The following is a 19432-nucleotide window of genomic DNA, read 5'->3' as shown; positions in this document are numbered from 1 at the left end:
AATATGTTATGGTCCGGAAGGCGTGGTCATATGGACCGTAAGGTTGACGTGGGTAGGACCGGAAGGTTTACCCAGTCGGGACGGAAGTCCCCTGAGACACATGGATCGGAAGGTCAGGGCCTGGAAAGGCGTATGTGCGTAGGTTGTATTTTGGGGAACTCACTAAGCATTTATGCTTACAGTTGTTGCGTTATGTGTTTCAGGTACTAGCGAGGACCGTGGGAAGGCGCCAGCGTGATCGTACACACACTCGGGGAAACCATTTTGTGATCTTTGTTATGTAATTGGTCGTGACTAAATTGCTACATTGGAACCTAAATTTTATTACTCGATGTTTTGATGATGGTAAAAATGAAAAAAATTAGTTTTGAAATTTATGACGTTACAAGTTGGTATCAGAGCCTTGGTTTGAGGGATTCGGGTACACCTTCGGGAGTAACTGAACTCAAACCGGGGATTTGAGAAAATTTTAATTAATAAATCAATAAAATTTGATAAGTGATTTTGAGGCAACCAAAGAAAAAGGAGTGTGTAGGGTCAGCCAGCGCCCGAACGGTAAAATTCCCAAAATACTCTTACAATATGTGTTATGAGATATGATATAATATGATACGCATGCTAGTAGACTAGGTATACATATTAGGACTAGAGTGGCCTGATTTTGTGATGCCTTAGTCTAGGGAAACCTACTTCTATGAGGTGCTTGAGAGCGAGTGGGTAACTAGTGTATGACAAAAATAGAGTACTCAGGATTCGGGGTTTGGGGAGGAGGACTTGGGGTGAATACTGACGCGGTGTAATTGGTAGTATTGGGCCCGTACTACTAAGGACACCGGGTCAGTGGGCAGCCCAAGTAAGAATCCCTGGGTATCGGAGACTGAGTAGGACTGCGTTATCGAGTGCGATTATGCCCGATAGAGTCTCTGATATTTTTATGTTGTATTTCAGAGACATCATGGTTGGACCACGACACAGACCTGGTATGAGTAGTGTGACTGACGAGGAGCTTCGTCAGATGATTCATGAGGAGGTAGCTGCAGCGATCTGGGCTGAGATTCCGGAGAAGTTTGGGTCTATTAAGACCACGCTGATGGAGACATTTGATGAGCGGTACGCCGCGTTGACTAAGGCCGCCACCACTGCAGCTACCGCAGATGTGGCCGCTGCCAGACCACAGGGAGGTGACTCGTTGCTGTTCCGGGAGTTCAGCAACACAAAGCCACCGGAGTTTGACGGGATGCAGGATCCGATCGCTGCAATGAGATGGATTGTTGATATCGAGGGATGCTTCTACACTTGTTCATGTCCGGAGCATCTGAGGGTACGGTTCGCCTAGAACCAGCTCCGCCTGGGAGCAAAGGATTGGTGGAAGTTCGTGACGGTGAACTTCACTCTGGCAGAGGTCTTAGCTGTGACTTGGGAGAGGTTTACTGCTATGTTCAGAGACGAGTATGTTCCCCCGGTTGAGAGGGAACGGTTGGTTCAGGAGTTCTTGACCCTCAAGCAGGGTAATGATTCTGTTACGGTGATCACGCGGAAGTTTCATGAGAGGGCGATGTTCTGCCCCGAGCAGGTGTCCACAGAACAGGCTTGGATGAGTCGGTATCTGGGAGTGCTGAGGAGGGATATCCAGGAGTTCGTATCGAACTCGTCATATCAGACTTTTGCTGAGCTTCAGGCAAACGCCAAGAAGCGTGAGATCGAGTTGGAGACCCAGGCCAGGGAGGAGGCCGAGTCTCAACGGGTGGATCGGTGGCCGGCTCAGTCTCAGCCGGCAGCCAAGCGGACCAAGTCCGCCGATTCGAGATCCGGAGGTCAGAAGGGCCGCACTTGCGGAAAGTGCGGCAAGGGTCACGAGGGGGCATGTCGATCGGGTGCTTGCTACAAGTGTGGCAAGGAGGGGCACATTGCTAGGGATTGCCCCAAGGGATTCATGGTTTGCTTTCATTGCAACCATACCGGCCATCGGAAGGCCGAGTGCCCCCAGCTTCGCCAGGGATCTACGCCTGCTGCCAAAGTTCCCAAGATTCGGCCAGTGAAGGCCGAGGCTCCGAAGGCTCGCGGGAGAGCTTTCCAGTTGACTGCGGAGGAGGTCCGCGCGGCACCTGATGTCGTAGCCGGTATGTATTCTTTCATGTATTTACCTTCATACTGAGATATTGTACTTATATTATGATATGCATAGGTACTTTTCTTGTGAATTATGTGCCTGCTTTGGTATTATTTGACTCGGGTGCGAGTCGGTCTTTTGTTTCGTTGGCTTTTAGCCAGCACATTGGTATTGATCGGGAGGTGATGAGTCAACCCCTGCAAGTTGCTATAGCAAATGAGAAGGCGGTATACGCCACTGAGGTGATTCGAGGATGCGTGCTCGAGATTTTTGGGGTCAAGTTCCCTATAGACTTGGTTCCTATAGCTATGGGAGATGTCTGCGTTATCGTGGGCATGGACTGGTTGAGTAAGTTTGGGGCAGTCATTGACTGCGAGAGACAGCTGGTGATGATTCGAGACCCTAGTGGGGGAGTACTCACGGTTTATGGTGAGGGGACCCGGTGTGGGTCGGCATTTTGTTCGGCTGCCAGGGCAAGGCAGAGTTTGCAGCGGGGCTGTAATGGATTCATAGCCTATGTGATGGATACTCGAGTGGCCGCGGGAAGGCCTAATTTGATTGATGACGTTCCGGTTGTATGCGAGTTTTCGGATGTGTTCCCCGAAGAGTTACCGGGTGTGCCTCCGGAGAGGCAAGTGGAGTTTCGTATCGATTTGGTTCTGGGAGCGGCGCCCATCGCCAAGGCACCTTATCGTCTCTCTCCACCGGAAATGCAGGAGTTATCCTCGCAGCTTCAGGAGCTGTTGGGGAAGGGATTCATTCGACCGAGTAGTTCACCTTGGGGAGCGCCGATTTTGTTCATCAAGAAAAAGGATGGTTCACACCGGATGTGTATCGATTACCGGGAGTTGAACAAGTTGACGGTTAAGAACCGGTATCCGTTACCTAGGATCGACGATCTGTTCGATCAGTTGTAGGGGGCATCTTGGTTTTCCAAGATTGACTTGAGGTCGGGGTTGATGAGAATTGTTATCGAGAATTTAGAAAAGAAAAGATAGATTTGAATGATTTAAGATGAAGAACACAGAGAGTAAATATTAATCAGATCTTATATTGATAAAGACTGATTACAAAGTTAAGCAGAAGTGAGTTCAAGCATCGTACTACAACTTCTAGCCTAAGTCCCTATTTATAGGGAACAACAAAAAATATACTAAGTCTATACATTTTAACTTCGCACAAAAGATGACTTATTAGAATAACATAAAATGCGAAACTATACAAAACACTCTATTCGACTTTTACAATATACATCAACATTCTCCCCCTTTGTAAACATTCGATACATTTCAACTCATAAGTTTTTGAATTGCAGAGTGAATTGCCTTTCGCACTTCTCCATACCAGGAGATCACCTTCTTCAAATCTTTCTTGTCTCCTTCGTTATTTTTCTTGCAATTGTTCATACGTACAATGAACTGCGTATATTGCGAAGAATTATATCTTTCAATCTCTGAGACCTTGAACAAAAATTCTTCGGATTACCTTTTGTGTCTCTGCCTGAAAACACCATATCAAATGGTTTTAGGCAGATTTCTCCAAAAGCATACTTTGACAAAGCAGATTGTGTCAAAGTCTCCTCCCATGGAACTTTCACTTCCCTTCCCACAACATGTGCTAATTCATCATCAGTAAGGGCTAGACAATAGAAGTAATTGTCTATGAAAGTCTTCACATGTGCGAAGCCAGCTTTGAACACATCTGTATCAGAGCCTTTGAGATTGTTTTCTTCCATATGCTTCAAAATCAGTGCTACTTGAATTAAATCATTGCAGTTCATCAAAGGAAAGTCAGCAACTGTGAAGTCATATTGTTTGTTGTCAGCTCTGATAACAAAGTATCTGAAATTTTGTAACATCTCTTCAAACATAATATCTTTCTTTATCGTCACAACCTTTTTGATCTTCATTAACAACCAAACCTCATCAGGATTCTTCCCCAAGACAGCATGAAATCTGATTTTCATTTGATTATAATCATTCGGATTATCAAATTTCTCACTGATCTTGTATTGTGCGTTGATGAATAGTATTTCATTGATAGGGAAGTCCAACTGGCAATGATCTGAGTTCGCAATATCATAACTTCTCTTCGGCTTCTTCTCGAACTCATACATCTCCCTACACACAACTTTTGACTCTATGGTTTCGTAAGAGTAAAGTTTTGCAGGATCTCCTTTGTTCATGGAGAGAGGATCACTTGCTCGTTGCCTCATAATGCTCTGGATTTACCTCATCTTCTCCATCTCAGCCTCAGCCTCTGCTTTCAACTCTTTTTTTGATTTTTCATATAAAATTCCTTTTCCTCTTCCTACAACATCATGTTGGGGTTTTGAGCTTGAACCACCTTCATTTCTTCCGATAACAATACCTTTGGTAATTGTTCTTGTGGTGATTGTTGTTGCAGAAATCGGTTTTGAAGGAATTGGAAGAGTAGCAACAAGCTGAGTTGATATCACCTTTCCCACAGTTTTCGCATCCTCTTCTTTGCTTCGACCTTCTTCTCCCCCTTGCACCCCTGTGGAAACAGGCGGAGCACTCTTTGGAAGTAAATAAGTGAAATTTGTGAATGGAGTAAGGGCTTTGTGAATAGCTTGTTCTAAAGTATTAATCTTTAGAGACAAGAATTCAGGAGTAAGGATTTGAGAGGATGAAGAATGCGAAAGAGCTGTTTTTAGATCAGTGACCAACTGGATGAGCTGATCAAACTTCATCATTATTTCTGCTTTGTGATCGGCAAGAACAAAAATATTATGCAGCTTTTGAAGCTGAGAAGAAATATCCACAATTTGCTTTTGAACTTCATCTTGTTTGATGTGGACATCCTGAAGATCCTTCGCAAGTTCAGACTTCAACTCCTGAATTTTGAAGTTGACGTCTTCACGAACCTTTTTAACATGTAACTGCGCGAAGATCTTGAACTACAGAATTAAAATTATTGCCTTGAGACATAATTCTGAGCTCATTGTTTTTATCAGATTGAGCAATTTTCTCCATTATTCGTTTTTCTGCTCCTTTGTGTTGGGTTTTGAGCATTCTAACACTCCTAAGTGTACATGCAACCCTAAATACCTTGGATCTATGTTTTCTCTATTATACATGCAAATAAGAATATCCAAGGTATTATCCTAATCTAGCATACAAAACAATGAGTGTAACAAGATAGAATACATACATCTTTGATGTAGAAAGTCTTCATGAAGCTTGAGTGCCTAGCCCCAATAGTGTGGAAGCCTCAAATGGAATCACAATCATCAAAACACTTAGAATAACTTGAGAGAGTTCTATACTTCATGAAATCGGCTAGCCCTCTCTAGAATAATACTAGTGGCCGATTTTGTCAAGAATAATATCTTTATATAGTGTTACAATTAGGGTAAATCCTTAATTGTCATGGCTTTCCATTTCCTTGGATCCATGGGTTCAAATACACCATGGAGCATCCATGGACCATCCTATGGGTTTTAGCCCAACTTGATTATCCATGGAGCATTAGTCCACTATATAAGTATGGATGATTTACACAATCAACCCATATATTTAATTAGTCTTCTTTTGATCACTTAATTAATCCTAGATTAATTCTTGATCAATACTAATTAAATAATCTTATTATTATTATTATTAATATACTAGAACTTATAATATATTAATAACCATAAGTGTCTTATTTCTCTCATTATAGTCTATCCAAGTGCATGATGGTATGCAACCCAAATGGACCATGCCGGGTCGGGTCAAGTCTCACCAATTATAGTTATGGACTTAGACATTAATCCAATAGTCTCCCACTTGGATAAGTCTAAAACTATTATTGCGTATGACTTCAGGAACCAACTGGCAATCGTAGCTCTCAAAAGCTTCTGTCGAACTCTGACCTTGTAGATGAACTCTGATCTTGTCAATGACTTGTCCATTACATAAGGGATCATATAATCCTCTGTTCTCATGATATCAGCCGGACAAATACATGGAACAACGTCGTACTTATTGTCCAGCAGTTTGTTTCCCGATTTTCGATTTGTTTGACAAAGAACTTAATCGAACACATCTATTCAGTTCTGACCGGCCGGTACATAGGTCACAACAAAATCATCGAGGGGCCCAGATATCGCTTCTATTTCTAGAAGGAACAGATAAACTTCGACTCATATGCTTGTTCTACTACTCGTTGAATTCTACACAAAGGCACGTTTTATAACATCAAGTTACTGATGCATTTACGTGCAATCAATGCACAACCAACTTATAGGTAACAACTCATATCTCTAGGTTTGAAGATTTATATGATATTACCGTCTCACGATCACTCGAGATAAATTCCATGAAGTGATACAAGTGAGCGTGGGTTTATTCCAATACTCATAACTTATGAGCACTCATGAATGTTGTAGCAACCATTGCCATGACTAAACTCATTTAGCCATCTACAAACCCGATTCATGACAGTCTCGATTCATACCTACTTCCAACATATGAACGACTGTGGAGTGTTTAAATAACTTAGTCATTCGAAAAGAATAACCTAGCTATTTTGGAAGTCAAAACATGCAAAGTGAAACACAATAATAATCGAATCTAATATGGTCTCAGAACCCTTTTGAATATAAATAAAACCACCTTTTATTTATCACCATATTGATTACATATTATTCAATGTTTCAAATAATCAACTTAAGACTTGAATAAAAAACAACAGTCGCCCCATGCTCCTAGCATATACACTTTGTTTTTCTAAACAATAGTTATGTCATACACCAAGTATGCACACTATGTTTGTCTATGATCCTCACATTGTGATGTAGATCAATTGAACATGATTCCAATGATACTCATTTCACAAACCCAAATCCTTATTGTAAATGTGAGAATCCCCGATTCCTATCATTTACCAAAAAATCTGTTAGATTTTAAACTTTTATGCAATGTTCCTCTTGTAATGATTATGCACGAAGTCAAAAAGACTTGACAACAACCATTACAGAGCATTCCAAAAGAGATCAGCTCCTTGGAAACATCCTTCTTGCATCAAGTTTCCTAATCTTACATAGATTGAATAATTTCTAACTTTGAAACATTTCCAGATCCCATTTTGACTGTCACTTCTGAACAAGAGTTGCCTCCTTACAGATTATGTCAATATGGTCCTTCCAGAATTATCACTATACTTCCAATTGTCCCTGAGCAACCAATCTTTGGCAAACCTCAGATTATTCTCGACAATTGCTTAATCACTTTAGTCATATCCAGTTCTAGACTTTTCCCTTCTCAATGCCTTAAGCATTTGGAAAATTTAGAAAGGATGAATATTATAGCACGTGAAATCGATCCTATATTCGAAGCATATGGGACACGATTCATGATGTTTGACATAAAGACATGATACTAGACCAGTCTTTTGCTACAATATTTTTCTTTGCCATGTTTATAAAATTTAACTATGAAGAGGGATGTCGTAGTCATAATTGAATTTTGAGAACACAATATATATAGAATTTTCTTAAGTCGAACCATTCAGACATAAAATTCTTATATATATTCTTGACTAAAGATGATTAAAATCTCAATCTAAGCTTTAGAATTGAAATGAAGTATAATTTCCTCTCCCTTAATTATAGCAAAACAACTTTTCAACCCCTGCAACTTCACGAATTGAAACTTGTTTTCTATAATTAACATTGCTAGCTTGCAATACTAATCATAATAATCATGCTCCCACTAACATGATGATTATCAGCATAACACTTATGCTCCCACTAGCTCTGACATATTTTCAGAAATCTGTTGGACTTCTGAAATTTAGGTTCATACACCCTTTCTTAGATAGCTCACATGTGTGTCTAAACAATTTTCAGAACTATGAAAAGGGATGCCGTAATCATAGTCTCAATTGCTTAGGCATTTGCCATTTCTCACAAGTCCATGTTAGCGTGCCGGTTAACCACACGCGCTCCACTAACGACTTTTGAAAATGCAAATAACATAATTGATATCTACGTAAAATCTACTTAGTGAAAGCGTTTCCTCACCATCATTTTCATGAATCGGAGAGAAACCTTATGACACTTAGATTTTATAGTGTATGAGTTCCTATCCATCTGAATTTGTCAAAACCATAATCAGAAGATAAGGTTAGTGACAAATTCAGCCTTACATGGATTAAACTTGTTCAATCTTAGTTTCTTGTCACCTTGGTAGCACAATGCCCACCAGTGCTTCCAAGTTGAACTCTGATAACTCACATGCAAATCCAACTTATTTGAAGTAGGTACAAAAATAAGAATTATGTCAACACGATAGGTTGCAAACCTTAAGTTGTGTGCTAGTGATAAATTACAGGTTTTACTCTTGATTAAATCATGAAACTCTTTCAGGATCTTTAAGGCTCCCACTATCCCTTTGACATATAAGTTTCCCCAGTCAAGAACCATTCCTTGACAAAACAAATATTCAAGGGATAGTGCGGATTCTTATCAAGACTAACACTTCACACAATTGGTCTTAGTTGGTCTTTATCTCATCCAAGACATCACAACTTACCAATCTCAAATGTACAAGAATAGAAACATTTTACACTACATTTGATAAGTGTTTTAAACCTTTATGTCACTCAATGTTACAATCTTGGAGTATGACTCTAAGAATTGTTTTGGACCAAAGTATGACTCATCTCCTTGATCTTAACCAATCCAACAATTCATGACCTCTCTTCTTAGCCATAACAATGCACTAAGACGTCCTTAGAGTATGAATTTGTGATATGGTTTCTATATCATTAAGATGATCATAAAACTGATACTAAAGTACTCTCCCATCTTTTCAGATTTGAGAAACTTTTATCCTTCTGCCTAATTTGATTCTTCTTATTCGCTCTGTCATACATTGTATCCTTTCCAATGTTACAGAATTATACTTAACCTTATAAGTATAATCATATTTACTAATCTTTAGTAAATCATGACAAATCAATTTTTGTGGTGGACCTTGACCAGTGTACCTAATTCCTTAGTCCTTCAATTGACTCACATATACATGTGATCAAAGAATTAGTCTTAATTTTCAAATATGAAAATTCTCATTCATCATACAATACAACTTGTATGATTCCACGTTTCTGTCCAATTGAAACTTGGGTGATGAAAAACTTTCTTCATTTGGTAAATTCAGACACTACCACAAATGAAAGAATCAAATCCACTTTCCAATATTGCTATTACTGGAAATATATAAGCAACAATTTTCCACAGATGCCATTGTAAGGATATTTTTAAAATAAATAAAATTAAAACCCTTTTTTTTCTTTTTTTTTAAAACTTTGCGGAAAAACTTATCCTTACAATTCACATGAAAACCTTGTTGTTATCTATTCACAAGTAATATATTATAACTCCTAAGAAGTAGCTCAAGAATCCGATCTTCAAACTACGCGATAGAAATCCATCTACGCGATCAGATTCAGCATATTCTTTCTTTAAGTTTCTTTACCTTTTCTTTGATTCTTAAAACATCACCATGTGACCCAGTCACATCATGTATCAAGAATCTCAGAATAGAAACTTAGCAGAGTTAGATAGTGGACTTTACCTGAAGTAGAGTCAAACTTATCGACTTTAACATCCTTAGGTAAATTATGGCAGCTTTGCAACCAATGCCCCTTTCTTTGGCAATATAAACATATGGACCCTTTGATAATGGTATCACAGACTTAGTTTTTCTCTTTACCATTGGGAAGAGAATGCTTTTCTGGATTTCCTGTGTCACTATTGTCAATGTCCATCAAGTTTTGAGGAATTTGATCTTAATAAATAGATAAAATCATTAAGGGTCTTATCATAGTCTTTTTCATAGGTGTTCCAAAAGAACTCACTATGTGACTTAGAAAGTAATTGAACCACCAACTTTCTCAAGACTTTGACACCCAACTCTCCCGGCTTGTCAATATGTGACTTTATCTCCAAGATGTGAGCACACATAGACTATGCTTGCCAATAGGGATTAAGTGACTTTTAAACTTTTCAAGAACTTGTGGGTGAGGGAGAATAATTGGAGGAGATAGAGGAAGTGAAGCATGATGTTGAGGAACATCATCTTCAAGAGATTTGGGAAGATCATAAATGTCCAAACCAGACATGTTTTGGGAGATATTCAAGATAGTTGATTTAAAGTCCTTAATATGACACCCAATATGAAATATTAAGGCTAGGACCCAACACAATATTTTATAATTTGGAATAGGGGTGCCGTAATCCAAGCTATAAAATATTTGAAGGTAGGCGAATGACGATTCACCAATTTCCACCATGAAAAACGAAATAATTTATTAGGTTTTAATTGGATTTGAAATTCCTAGATCTTTTGAGATTAATTGAACTTTTCAATGGCATGTTTCAATCTCGAGTGTGCCCTTTCAAATTTTGTGACTGGGATGCCGAGGATCACAAAACAAGGTGTGAATAACCATACCAATTCACTTGGTACCCTTAATATTATCACCTAATCAATGTGCCGGTTAACCATACACGCTCCATTGATCTATGACAAACATTAAGTCACCATTCGTGATCCTTACTAGTCCAAGTTAGTGTGCTGGTTAACCACACACGCTCCACCAACGACTTGGTAAGGTACAAAGTGTGAATTCCATGGGCTAGCACCAAATTCACATTTTTCCTAAAGTAACTAAGATTGGGAATTATTAAGAGTTTAGTTACTTAGTATTTATCATTAATACTTTTAATGAAGGGAGAATTTAAAGTCATTATCCTACCCGTTCGGCTAACGACCCTCCACCAGTCAAGCAAGCGGTGGGTGAGAGTATACACCCATTAAGTCGCCATTTTATAGGCAACAACCTTATACCCACCTTATAGACCGGTTTCGTGAATGAGGCCTACTAACGGTAAAACGACTTGTTCTTATACATATATATATAATAATTAACCATTAATGTTATAAATAGTATAAGTGTTGAATTTTAACTCTTTAAAATTCTAAGGGCTAACTTGGAATTAAAGTATTCATAAGAGAAAACTTTTCAAATTCCAAAACTTGAGGGCAAGTTTTGAAACTATTCAAAACTAATGAATTCCATAACTTATGTGTTTAAAGTAGTTTTAATCCAAAAAACTCTTCAAGTTCCATAACTTATGGAAGACTTTAAACTAATGAAAGAATTAACTTTTCTTTATTTTTATAACTTATGGAATTAATTAAGGTTACACTTTATTTATTTATTTATTTATTAATGAAGTGACTCTTGAATTTCCATAACTTGAGGACAAGTTATGGAGTCATAAAAAAAATTCAATGACACAAGACTCTTCATTTTGTAACCATTACCAACTTTTATGAGTTTTATGAGTCTTTAATGTGACTCATCATGTAACTTGAGGACAAGTTACACAAACACATTTTATACTCAACTCTTAGATTAAAATGGATTGAAAACAACTATTTCAATTAACTTTTCTATTAATCTAAGCAACTCATAAGAACAAGATAATTCATATCAAACTTTTTCATGTAATTAGTCTAAACCTTAAACTAATACAAAACATGAATCTATTGACAATTATCTTTGAAAATGGATTAGCATGAACATTACCACATTAAAAAACAAGTTTATAAGTTCAAAAACAACTTAGGGTAATGTTCCTAGTCCATTTCTAGCCAAAAACCTCGAAAATATGCTGTCTGGGGTCCAACTCGTCGAGTGCATGAACAAAACTCGGCGAGTTGGATGCATTTTGCCTTGGACTCGTCGAGTCCCTTCATGGACTCAGCGAGTCTGCTGGGCTGACAGCATCAAAACTCGATTTTTCAGCTCCATTTGCAAGTATAATAAGAAAACAAGCCTAGGCTCTGATACCACTGTTGGGTTTTGAGCATTCTAACACTCCTAAGTGTATATGCAACCCTAAATACCTTGGATCTATGTTTTCTCTATTATACATGCAAATAAGAATATCCAAGGTATAATCCTAATCTAGCATACAAAACAATGAGTGTAACAAGATAGAATACATACCTCTTTGATGTAGAAAGTCTTCATGAAGCTTGAGTGCCTAGCCCCAATAGTGTGGAATCCTCAAATGGAATCACAATCATCAAAACACTTAGAATAACTTGAGAGAGTTCTACACTTCATGAAATCGGCTAGCCCTCTCTAGAATAATACTAGTGGCCGATTTTGTCAAGAATAATATCTTTATATAGTGTTACAATTAGGGTAAATCCTTAATTGTCATGGCTTTCCATTTCCTTGGATCCATGGGTTCAAATACACCATGGAGCATCCATGGACCATCCTATGGGTTTTAGCCCAACTTGATTATCCATGGAGCATTAGCCCACTATATAAGTATGGATGATTTACACAATCAACCCATATATTTAATTAGTCTTCTTTTGATCACTTAATTAATCCTAGATTAATTCTTGATCAATACTAATTAAATAATCTTATTATTATTATTATTAATATACTAGAACTTATAATATATTAATAACCATAAGTGTCTTATTTCTCTCATTATAGTCTATCCAAGTGCATGATGGTATGCAACCCAAATGGACCATGTCGGGTCGGGTCAAGTCTCACCAATTATAGTTATGGACTTAGACATTAATCCAACACTTTGATCATGATATCAACCTCCATGGCAGATATTGATGACATTCGACCAGAATCAGCCTGTGATTGAATAATGGTCTTCAACTTTTGATTCAGTATTTTAAATTGTTTTCCTATCATCAGCATATCATCAGGAATATCTTCTTCATCTGAATCAAAAGGAATATCATCAAGTATCCCACCAAAGGCACCTCCTTCAACTTCTGGATCAGACAATGGTTGCGAAGGTTGTAAAGGTTGAGGATTTTCAGGTGATTGAAAAGGGAAAAGTGTGGTGAAAGGGTTTTGAAGAGCATGGTCAAAAATGTTTGAAGTGGTATATAAAGTGGTAACAGGGAATGAAATCGGTAAGGTTGTTTGAATAGATGAAGCAACACTCAGGATAGGTGCCCCCGTATCAGATACGTTGACAACCATATCAGAAATAGGAACCTCCTCAGTAACTGATTTGGTAAGAACTATTTCGAGTGGTTTGGTTTGGGAGACAGTGGTAGAAATTTGTGAAGTGGGTATGATAGGTAAAGAAATAGGTACCATTGTTGTGATAGGTGGAGTTTCTGGGACAATTTCTTCTTCAGATGATTCATTGCGAATCACCATCTTCCTTCGCTTTACCATTGTACGTTGCATATTTTTCGCAACGTCTTCAGCTCTTTGTCGCTTCGTTATGGGAGATACTGGCGCTGGAATATTGCGAATAGTAACGCCTTTACTACTCACTTCCACTTTGCGAATCTGCTTCAGTACCCCATACTTGGAAGGTAAGAGTTCCTTCTTCGACTTCTTTGAAGGTTCCTCAGTTGGAATGACTTCAGCTGGTACTGATGATGATGAACCCTTCGCAAGTTTCTTGCTAGCCTTCTTTGTTTTAGATGGAGTAGCAACATCTAATAAAACTCCAGTTGGCTCATCTGTATTAACAGTTCGCAAATATATCACCAAAATTTTGTGGGTGGGAGAAACCTTGCGAAGCATTGCGTCTGGAATACGAGCCACATGTGTAAATATCGCTTCATCATCTTCTACAGCTTTGGGGAATTGATAGAAGGAAAATTCAGCAACTTCAACATTGGACAGCATCGGAATTTCTTCTTTCTCATACACGTGTTCAAGAATTAAACTCCAGTATCTTGCACACAAAATTCCCTTCTCTGAATTTGTATGTTCTAGGCTTTTGACAAATTCCTTCCATAGCTGTGTTGCATAATCGACATTTATGTCATAGTATATGCCCATCACCATGGCATATACTTCCATTCTTCCTCTATCCAACCCAACTACTCTTCCTGTAAGACATCTGAGAAAGATTCCAAAAAGAAAATTCCACATACACGGCAATCCAGATTTTCTAAAATCACTAATTTTTTTAACTCCGGTTGATGTCCCATTTCGTTAAACATATGAATAACCTGGGAGTTGACAGGTTTGATAAATGGAGGGTTGTTTGGAATTTGTAGAATTTCCACAAACAAGTTCTTCGACAGTTTAACTCGTTTGTTGTTGATTAGATTGAAAGTAATCACATTCGCTGTGTGATTGTATGAAGCCGTTGAAGCGGCACGCGATAACCATACCATTGGAACCGGAGATGAACTGAACATGGCAGTTGCTAAAGAAGAGCGTTTCAGAGCAACAATCAGCATCTTCAACCCTTCTGGATAAGCGGAAACTTTCGGATCCACTTGGTAGTTAGTGCTTTGAATCTTCATCAGAGACTGAGAAAGAACCTCATCAGTGTTGGAAGTAGTGGCTTCCATTGTTAGGGTTTTGAAAAAGAAAGTTGAAGTTTGGATCAAGGTTTAATCTTGGAAGTGTTTGTGAGAGTTCTTGTTTGTGTAACCGTACTCAGTGTTCTTTAACCCCCTTTTATAGGTTGCTCAAAATTGATTTGAAATTGAAGCGGGATAGATTTAATGTTATCCAACGTGGCACCTTAAAAGTCGGATCATGACTGCAAAAGGTAACAACATTCCAAAAAGTAACTGTCACATCTCCTTGAAAACCGGACAAAATACCAACGATTTTGAGTATACAGCCTGTCAAGAATCCGTTATAGAATTGTAACCGGTAAAACCCTTCGCATGGAAGCAAGGCTCATTCACTTTTGGGATTTAAAGTGAATTCATATGCCAGATTTGCGAAATCATCAGTCTGAGTTGGTTTTACTCAGAACCTCAAGGATTTCGTGTGTGCATTGTGCCAAACGAAATAAGATAAGAAACAAAGATATTTGGAATGTAGTGATGTCAACAATTCAATTTGACATAAATGCAGTAAAACCCCGGGCAAAGGTTACTTCGTTAATTATCAAGAGAGATAACCAACTGCTTGTATAGTTTCCCGTGAATTACAATCGAATACTTATAGAAAAGTATCAAAGGGCTTCTTTTTAAAAGTCATTTTTGGATTGGTTTGAAATTTCATTACTATCAACCTTAACATAAGGTGAGAAAGTGTAAATGAAATTACTTGTTTGACCAGTGTAGTCAGTGACAAGTTGGTTTTGGAAAATATTTATCATGACAAGAATTTGCGAATGAAACTTACACTGGAATCATATTCAAATGAAAAGTTAGTTCTGGATCTTGTTGGGTAATCAAACATTCTGGGTTCGGAATATTTGATCAAGACCACACATGCGAATTGAACATGATTTGAAGTTTCGAAATTTTTGATACTGAAACAAAAGTTTCGTAAAAATCTGGAACAAAGTTCCTCGTCAATTTCTTAATGTTTAGGATTTTTGGGTTTCACTTTCATCACGGACTCATGATGAAAGATCATAAACACAGAGTTGTGATTTGTCTAGGTTTTGATTGGTTTGATCAAAAACCTCAAGGACAAATCTTTTCAAAAAAAAATTTTGGATTGAAAGAATTGTTTGGTTTAAAAAGATTGGATGTGAATCGAAGTGTACCTCTGTTATAATGGACAAAACAGAAAACTCTTAACTCACTTGAGAAGAGTAAGGTAGCTCATTTTTGACTTATGCGAATATAAGCATGTATGGGAAGAAATTATCATTTGATAATGTCATTAAGGCTTTCTTTGCACACATAGAGTCATGTCGAGGCTTTTGGTCTACATACAGCAGCATGCTTCTAGGGACATCCTAACTAGTCTTAAAAAAAAATTTAATACCTTCCCATAAAAACAAAATGTATGACCACTTCGCATTTTAGCCCCGCAGTAAATTCTTAGCACACAATTGAAATAAAAAACAAAGAAAAATAAAATCTTTTTGGATTTTTGATTTTTGAAAAGAAAATACAAAGAAATGAAAATCTTTTTGAATTTTTTTAATTTTTCAAAAGAAAATACAAAAAAAATGAAAATCTTTTTGTATTTTTGATTTTTCAAAAGAAAATAAAGTAACATATGTAAAATTTACCTAAGTTGATATTACCACAGATGCGAAATGATATGGATGCGAAGCCATGCGAAGCCTCTGAATGAACAGTAACCTCTGAACAATTTGAACGCATCTTCTGAACACAACATTTATTCTTGTGTGGATGAAATTGAATTCGCATTAAGCATCCCCAAACCTACTAAAATTCTAACAAATGATTTTTCATCAAGAGGTTTTGTAAAAATATCAGCAAGTTGTTCAGTTGTTTTGACAAAATGAATTTCAATATTCCCATCTTCCACATGATCTTTGATAAAATGATATCGAAGAGCAATGTGTTTTGTCTTTGAATGTTGCACTGGATTATGACAAATGTGAATCGCACTTTGTGAGTCACAATACAAAGGAATCTTTTTCATGTTGATTGCATAATCACGAAGTTGACTCTGAATCCATATAATTTGCGAAGTACAAGCAGCCGCAGAGATGTATTCTGCCTCAGCAGTTGATATAGCTACACAAGTCTGTTTCTTTGATTGCCAGCTTACCAACTTTCCATCCAAGAATTGACACCCACCAGTTGCACTTTTTCTATCCAAGGTACATCCTCCTAAATCAGAATCCGAAAAAGCTTGAATGAAAAATCCTGTTTTCGCAGGATACCAAAGTCCTAAAGAAACAGTTCCCTTTAAATATCGAAAGATATTTTTCACTGCCGTCAAATGTGGTTCTCTTGGATTTGCTTGATATCTAGCACAACAACAAACCGAAAACATAATATCAGGTCTACTTGCAGTTAAGTACAATAAAGACCCTATCATGCTACGATACAATGTTAAATCAACAGCATGAGTTTCTAACGAAGGAGTTAGTCGTGTTCCTACTGCCATAGGGACTCTGAGCTTCGTGCTATTAAGCATTCCAAACTTTTCAAGCAAGTTCTTTATATATTTTTCTTGATTAATGAAGATTCCTTGTCTGTTCTGTTTTATGTTTAAACCAAGAAAATTATTAATTTTTCCCATCATGCTCATTTCAAACTGACTTTTCATTAAATTTTCAAATTCAAGTGACAATGCTGGATCAGTTGAACCAAAGATAATATCATCAACATAAATTTGAACAGGCATTAGATGACACCCAACTTTCTTGCGAAATAATGTGGGTTCGACTGATCCTTGTTTAAATTTAGATTGTTTCAAGAAATTTGTAAGTGTTGCGTACCAGGCCCTTGGTGCTTGTTTTAACCCATATACAGCTTTATCTAAAATATAAACTTGATCAGGATGTTCAGTGTTTACAAAACCTGGTGGTTGTTCAACATACACTGTTTCTTCGAGTTTGCCATTTAAGAATGCACATTTAACATCCATTTGATAAACATCAAAATCTTTGTGAGCTGCATAAGCTAAAAATATGCGAACTGCCTCAAGTCTTGCAACAGGTGCAAATGTTTCTTCATAATCAATGCCTTCTTGTTGCGAATAACCTTTAACCACTAGTCTTGCTTTATTTCGAATAATATTGCCATCTTTGTCGGTTTTGTTTTTAAAATCCATTTTAATCCAACAATTGAAACATCAGAAGGTTTAGAAACTAATCTCCAAACCTTGTTTCGTTCAAATTCAGCCAATTCAGATTGCATAGCAACAACCCAATCTGAGTGTTCCATAGTATTCTTGACTGTTTTTGGCTCTATTTTCGAAATAAAGACATTAAGCATACAAAGTTCTTGGTTAGTATTCAGTAAGTCATTTTTCGCACGAATTTGAGCTCTAGTCAACACACCTTCTTGTAAATCGCCAATTACTTGTTCTTGTGGATGATTTCTTGTCCATTTCGCAAGTGGTGGATAATTTGGATCATAGTCTAATGGTGCATCTTCATACATATCTTCATTTTCAGATCCTGCAACAGAAAAATTATCATTAAATTCATGAAAGTCTGCATTGTTATCAAGACTATTTGTCGCTGTTTCATGAAGCTCTCTCTCAACATGATCTACATTTGGATACTCCCCCTCAAAATTATGTTCATGTTGATTTTGCGAATGCTCCCCCTCAACTTGATTTTCTTGTTGATTTTGTGAATGCTCCCCCTCAACTTGATTTTCTAGTTGATTTTGTGAATTCTCCCCCTCAACTTGATTTTCTTGTTGATTTTGTGAATGCTCCCCCTCAAAAGTTGGTATACAATCTTCATGGACACTTGTGTGTTCCTCCTCCATATGAGCATTTGGTGTGCTTTCACAAGTTATCGACGTTGAAGTTGTTGTTGATTCATCAGTATGTTTTGAGGATTATGATGTTTGATTATCAGGAGCATTATTTTCTGCATCAATTGCCCTGTCAGGAATTCCAAAAATTAAGTCATAATCAAAATCATTAATTTCAGAATTATCAATTTGAGTATTTGAATCCACAAGTATTGGTTTCTGATCGAATTTACTATCAATCTGTTTAAGATAGTAATCGTCAAATGTTAAATTGAAAGTTTCTTCAATTTTTCTTGTTTGTTTATTAAGCACTCTGTATGCAACTGAATTCTGTGAATATCCTAAGAAAATGCCTTCATCAGCTTTTGCTTGAAACTTTGACAAATTATCTTTGAGATTCATAATAAAGCACCTGCAACCAAAAACATGAAAGAATTTTACATTAGGTTTCCGATTATTGATTATTTCATATGGAGTAACATTGAATCTTCTGTGATGTATGATCTATTCTGAGTAAAACATGTTGTGGGCACAACTTCTGCCCAAAGATATTGAGGTAGATTCGCATATGTGAGCATTGTTCTGGCTGCTTCGCATAGAGATCTATTTCTTCTTTCAACTACACCATTTTGCTGTGGAGTATATGGTGATGAGAAATTATGCGAAATACCTTTGTTTGTGAGAAAATTGTCAAGAGTTTGATTTTTAAACTCCGAACCATTATCACTTTTAATTTTTCGTACATTCTTCTTCAGACTAATTTCAATCTTTTTGATAAAATCAATCATCGTCTGAGCAACTTCAGATTTCAACCTGAGAAAAAATACCCATGTGAATCTAGAGAAATCATCTACAACAACTAAAATATACCGCTTTTTATTTATTGTTGCAACAGTTGATGGTCCACATAGATCAATGTGAAGAAGTTCCAATGGATCTACTATCTTTAAATCTATGACAATCGGATGACCTTTTCGATGTTGTTTTCCTTTTCGCAAGTTGCACACAAAGAATCATTGTCAAATTTTAATCCTGGTAACCCTTGAACTAAATCTTCAGTTACAAGTTTATTTATATTTCGAAAGTTCAAATGTGATAATCTTCGATGCCAAAGCCAGCTGAT

Source organism: Lactuca saligna, chromosome 8 (genome assembly GCF_052625555.1).
Source record: "Lactuca saligna cultivar CGN05327 chromosome 8, ASM5262555v1, whole genome shotgun sequence".
NCBI lineage: Eukaryota > Viridiplantae > Streptophyta > Magnoliopsida > Asterales > Asteraceae > Lactuca > Lactuca saligna.
The sequence above is the reverse complement of the archived record's forward strand: the minus strand, read 5'-3'. Positions refer to the sequence as shown.